Consider the following 6,291-nt stretch of genomic DNA (forward strand, 5'->3'; position numbering starts at 1 on the left):
CACACAGCCTTTGAGGAAATTACCAGGCTTGCTCAATAGTCCTCTCGGCCATGATGTTAACGGCTTAGAGGTATTCCCAAACGGATTTTATGTTATCAAGGCACAGAAAGTGTAGTGTTCCTCCCCTTAATTATGAAAATATGTTGCAAAATATTCCACTCGCCGAGGTACTTGGGAAATTTAGTATCAAAGTTGACTCCTCTGACTTGTTTCCTATACAGTGGAACCTCGGTTCTCGACCATAATCCGTTCCAGAACCCTGTTCAAAAACCGATTTGTTCGATCACCGAAAATCGTTTTTCCCATTAAAAGTAATGTAAAATCGTTTTAATCCGTTCCAACACCCTGAATGTTTACCATGAACGTAAACATGAAGCTAACCCAGGCTAATCGTACGTTCGCGTTAGCGTCTCAACACGGTGTGAACGTGTAAAAAAAAAAAAAAAAAGAATTATGAATAGGATTTCTTACCTTTGTGGTGGACGATGGGGAGAGAAAAATCATCAAAAGTTTTTCAACCTCTTCCAAAACTTGCGGCAGTTGCTTGCTTATAGCGCGAACTTCCTTAGCCGCATCACTCAATTTCAAAGCCTCCTTTTTTCTTTACTATCGTCACTATCTTTGATTTTTGCATTTCGGAGATGGAATATGAGCTTGCTCTGTCCACTCCACGCATCGGCCCGGTATTGCAGTACCTCCGGGAACGGTGCATTCGCAATGATCGCAGCAAGGCTTTAGGGCTAAGACCTTAGCTTGGCCTTTTGGCTGAGAGTAAGTGTCCCGGCTCCTTGGCTTTGTAGCGTATTATGAACTGACCGATAACGGATAATGGATAATGAATAACGAAGATAGATCAATAACCCTTAAAAACCCCCCTCGTACTGATAGTAGATTTAGCCATGCTGTATTCACTAGCAAGATCGGAAATTCGTACACCTCTTTCATATTTAGCTATTATGTCTTTCTTAAAGGCAATAGTTTTACGAACAACTTGTCTTTTTTCACCTGTCCTGCTTGCACCGACCTTCTTCGGAGGCATAATTAGGGGCTGAAATTTATATTATTATCATTAAAGCTTTGAAAACTCTCTCGGTGTACCGTCTTTTTTTGTAAATATGAGTAACCATGTATAATATGTATTTGCTACTGTATATTTTTGTAATGTATTCATTTGTATTTATTTTGGACACTTATTCTGATATGTTTTGGACAGGCGAATTAAAAAGAAGGGCTGTAACAAACGCGGGCTGACGGGTAGTGGGGACCGATAAAGGTGAGTGTTTGTGGACACGGCGGACAATAGTGGATATAAATTTTTCCCACCCTTACCTTTGGAAATATACACTTTTTTCTTTGGATTACTTTCAACGGGAACCGGACTCTGCGGGTCTGCATCAAACCTTAAGTACCGGTATCATTTTACGTTCATTTAGCCGGCTGTGATTTTTGGACTGTGTACTTTAATGAAGGATATTCAGTTACAATCACGAGACTTAAAGTCGGGTCTGGGTTAATTTTGTGTTACATTTTTTTACTGTGGGCGCATGCGGCTTATAAACAGGTGCGGCTTGTGTAAGTACAAAATCGGTTTTCCTTTTGAAATGTGGTGGGTGCGGCTTATAATCAGGTGCGCTCTATAGTCCGGAATTTACGGTAGTTGTGACATAATTGAAGGAGCACTTTTAAAATGGCGAATTCCATTAACACAACATATTGTCATGATTGGCCTATTTGGAACACCTGTGGCAGCTTGATTGGTGCCAACAGCCCGGACAAGCTGATTGGTGGCCACACCCTTCTTAAGCCCCGTCTTCAGTTCAAACTTTGTCAGATCGTTGTGAGCTGTTGTTTTTCACTCAGTGAGCGTTCCCGTCCGACTTTGTCCCTGTTAAAACCTGTTTCCTGCCTGATTCCCGTTTTTTGACCCGTTTCCGAACCTGACTACGCCTGTTTTGCCTGCCGCCTGCCTACGACCACCATTACGAACTTTACATCGCCTCTGATCTCCAGCCCTGGTCAAACGACTTGCCATTCCCGCCTGTCTTCTTCTGACACGGTAGTGTCACTCCCGCCTTGCTCATTCCCGCTCTCCGCCAGTCCTCGGATCAAGCAATCAAGCAAGCCTTACTCTCATTCTCTGTGACACACGTGAGGGAGCTCTGAAACAGTGATTGAGAAATTGCTTACTCTGTCGCTTGGGACTTGTGACTGTTTTGTCGTGGTTGGGTTCCTAGACCTTCAAATCCTGAGTGGGGTAACTTCACCTGCCGCTCTTATAATATGCGTTCATATTTCGCCTTTGCCTTCTCTTTGGTGAAAGATTGTGGCTTTTTGTGTTTTTTTTGTGTATTGTGGTTGGTCTAATTTTTTGGGGGGCTAGCTCCACATTAGCGTCAGGGCTGCCAATGGCTTTCCTGTTTTGCTTGCTCCTGGTTGGCGCTCGTTGGTTGCCCACCGTTTGTTGTCTGGCCGGCAACCCTGGCGTTAGCGCCAGTTTTGCCTTGTTCTTTGGTTTGTTTATTCATAGCCGGCTTTGCGTTTGTCGCCGTGGTTGCCGCTTTTCGTGATTGGTTCCAGGTTATTCTGGCTGCTCACTGCGTTTTTTCGGTGGCCAGCCTCGTTGTTTTTTCACCGAGCCCTTCTGTTGATCCCTCTCTGTGTGTTATTTTTGCCAGTTAGCCCTTGTTTGGCTGCTCACCCTTTGTTGCACCTCTGCTGCATCTACCTACGACACAACATCAAGGTATTCTACACTAAAATGACCAAAACACTCGTAACGTCTTTGACTAATCACCACGTAAAACAGTGCAGCAACCATCTTAAAATCAAATGCCTTTTTCCTATGTCGTCTACATTCAAGTCAAGTCAAGTCATATTTGTTTGTATAGCTCTTAATCACAAAATGTCTCAAAGATTATATTTACACATCCCCTGATCTTAAACCAACATGCGGACAAGGAAAAACTCAAAAACCTCAGGAGGAAGTAAATAATAAACCTTAGAAGGGTTCTCATAAGTGCTAATCCCCCTTCCAGGATGACCAGGGTGTAATAGATTTATGTTGGCCTAGTGAACTAGTGGTTAGGAATTTGTGCTCTCACTGCTGCATTCCTGGTTCAATTCCCATTGCCTCCAATGTTTAAGTATGGTCAGCAGTATTTGTCGACCTATCAATTAATGTTTGAATATAGTAATATACTCCTATAAAATTTCCTGTACAACGCACAAAATTCCCGTTAACATGAATAGATAGGGAATATGCAAAAAATAAGGCTTGGTATAAAACAACAAAAACCCCGGTTGTTGCTGACCTCTGCAATCGAGTACTTAGTGCAGTAGTATAAGTATTGTTTTTTTCGATTACTAACCAAAATTTCCTATGTTGCAAAAAAATATTTATTGGTGGCGGAACGGCCACTGAAAGCCAAGTGGTCCACCAGGCTTATAAATTACTGGGATCAAGCCTAGGAGATGATACTTTTCGTGTTTCAGTCATTTTAGCAACACCTTTAGAATAGGCGCTACATGTTTATGGTTCTATGGCTTTTTTTCGCTCAGCACACGTCAATTTCTGGTAGGGATTGAGTCATTTAAGTGAGAGATGTCAAACTCAGTTAGGGTTCTGGGACTGGATCCAAACTTTCTTCTCTCAGGCAGGCTGGATCTAAAGGAATGTAAACTTCAAATGTTTAGCTTTGTTTTTCAGTATTATGCTTTATCACTCAACCTATATTAGTATCTTTCCCTACATGTTATGATCATGGATGACAGGCGATCTTTTCTAAGTACAGCACATGTGTTTACAAAACAAAATGGGAAACACAAACGTTTTTATGTATGGCATTGCATGCATTTACTGCTTAATTTTAACAGTTGGCTGAATGCAGTTTTACACCTGAACCAACTCACAATGCTATACAAATTCGAGGGAGAGGTATGAAAAAATATTATCTTTGCCATGATTGTTATACTGATTTACAATAATAAAACAATAGATACAAAATTAAAGCTTTTGCAGTTCATGGGCAATAAAATTAGACTGCATAAAATCAAACTACGGTGATACCTCTACTTATTAATGTCTTAACATGCGAAAGTTTCAGGTGACAAAGTGCCTGAGCGGGGAAATATGGCCTCTCGTTACAAAGGCGTTTCAGGATGCTAAGTCAAAAATAGAGACCAGTATACGCTGCTATTGGCCGCTCCCAGAGTTTCCCAAACATAAACAAACTGGCTATTGCTTAAAAGCTGCCTGGCAATGATTGTGTATGCGTGCTCCCAGCATACTCTTCGTCTCACCGTCACAGTTCAGAGTTCAGAGACAAGGAGAAGGAGGGATTCTGGTAAGGTAGCGAGGAGGAGGACGCAGCCATCATTTAATCAGCGCAAAATAGAGAACTTTTTAGCAAAATTCCACGAGGTCTTGGAATTTGTGAAAAGGAATCACCCGGAAAAAAGTGTTGCCTGGCGCAAAGGCTGACAAAAGCAGACGTCATGGGATCAGTTTTTCAAGAAACGTGAGGCAAGGTAAATGAACATTTCTCATGATTTCCTTTATTCTTTGTTTTTCTTTTATGTGTATTAATCCAATTTTAAATTCTATATGTTTCATGTTCTAATTCTCTTTTATGAAATAGAGTGTACTTTTGCGGGGCTTGTAACGGATTAGCACATTTACATTCAAAATGTGTCTACTTACAAAATTTTCTAGGTTACGAAGCTACGCCGAGTACAAATTGAATTAGTAAGTAGAGGTACCACTTGTACTATGCTTGGCCTCTATAGCTGAAAGTACATCCTTTAGCGCTGTTTAGATAGATAGATAGATAGATAGATAGATAGATAGATAGATGGATGGATGGTTGGATAGATAGATAGATAGATAGATAGACAGAGAGACAGACAGACAGATAGATAGATAGATAGATAGATAGATAGATACTTTATTCATCCCCGAAGGGAAATTCATATTTAGCGGCCAGAAGGAGCACTTGAATGGCATTTATTTAGAAAAAATCATATCTTTTGAAATGACCAAGAGCAGGGGTGTCAAACTCGTTTTAACTCGGGGGCCACACGATAGAACAAAAATTATGTTGGGGGCCGGACTAGTAGATTAAAGAGAAAGAAAAAGAGATAAAGAAATAAGAGAAAGAGGGAGGGAAAAGGAGAGAGGCTGGACAAAGAAATAAAAAGAGAGAGAGGGAGAAAGCGTGAGAAGCAAAAGATAAAGTCGTGAGAGAGGGGGACAAGAAAGGGGGAGGAAGAAAGAAATCCAAAGAGAAATAGAAAGACAGAAGGAGAGAAAAAAGAAGGGTATGAAGAGAGAAAGAGAAGTGAGAGAAAAGGAAAAAAGGAGGTTAGATCAAAAGAGGTTAAAAGACACAGAGAGAAAAGATACAAAGAGCAACAAAGGAAGAGAAAAAGAGAGACACAGAGAGTGAAAGAGATGGAGACAGAGTGGGAGAAAAGGGGTGGAAAAGAAAGAGAGAGAGAGAGAGATAAATAAATACAAGTACAGTGTCTTTGTGAGAGGCACCTGGCTTTGGCAACATCAAGTTGACATATTTCAAACTGCCACTTTGTTTTTCTCGTGCGCTTCTCTGAGTGTTATCTCGCGGGCCGGATTCAATCCCTCGGCGGGCCTGATTTGGCCCGCGGGCCGCCTGTTTGACACCTGTGACCTAGAGACTCGCTTCTTTTTTTGACATACTCTTAAATTTATGGCGGGCCGTATGTTTGACATGACTAATCCAAGTCAAAATTTACGGAATGTGGGCCATGCGTCCGTAACCCCCTCCCCAAACCATTACTGTATTTGTAGAAAAGTACGTTGTAGGTTTTTTTTATGACTCAATCATTAATCACACTTAATGGCAGTTAAAAGCAAAATCCTATCGCAGACTTCATTGTGGCTCACATGACCCAAAAGCATTTATTTATTTAGATCAGGGTATTTCATGACCTTCTTCCAAAATAAAATACACATCTTGTGGTTAAGCAGTAAGGGGACATCTTTGAAAACTGTGTCATTAAAATTTCTCCGGTGTATTAAAAAAAAAAGGATGTGTATTTTGACATAGTTGACTTTTAATTACAATTTTATTTGAAGAAAGACAGTTGTGCCCGCTTGCGTGCGTCACCATGGCAAAGTCCTAAAAGTCACCATGACAACTCCATCCACTGCCATGTCGTGTGCCAAAACACGCAACTGTCTCCTATGCATCAGCACTGTTCACACAAACGCTCAACGAGTCACTATCGTGCTCAACAAAGACACCCACGCGTGCA

General features: G+C 41.2%; 1 pseudogene; it reads left to right on the plus strand.

Moving 5' to 3' along the window:
- Positions 1 to 573: 573 nt before the first annotated feature.
- Positions 574 to 717, plus strand: LOC148372631 (U2 spliceosomal RNA; annotated as a pseudogene).
- Positions 718 to 6,291: the final 5,574 nt, after the last annotated feature.

The sequence above is a fragment of the Urocampus carinirostris genome, chromosome 2, assembly GCF_059441175.1.
Source record: "Urocampus carinirostris isolate Australia breed hairy pipefish chromosome 2, RoL_Ucar_1.0, whole genome shotgun sequence".
Classification (NCBI taxonomy): Eukaryota; Metazoa; Chordata; class Actinopteri; order Syngnathiformes; family Syngnathidae; genus Urocampus; species Urocampus carinirostris.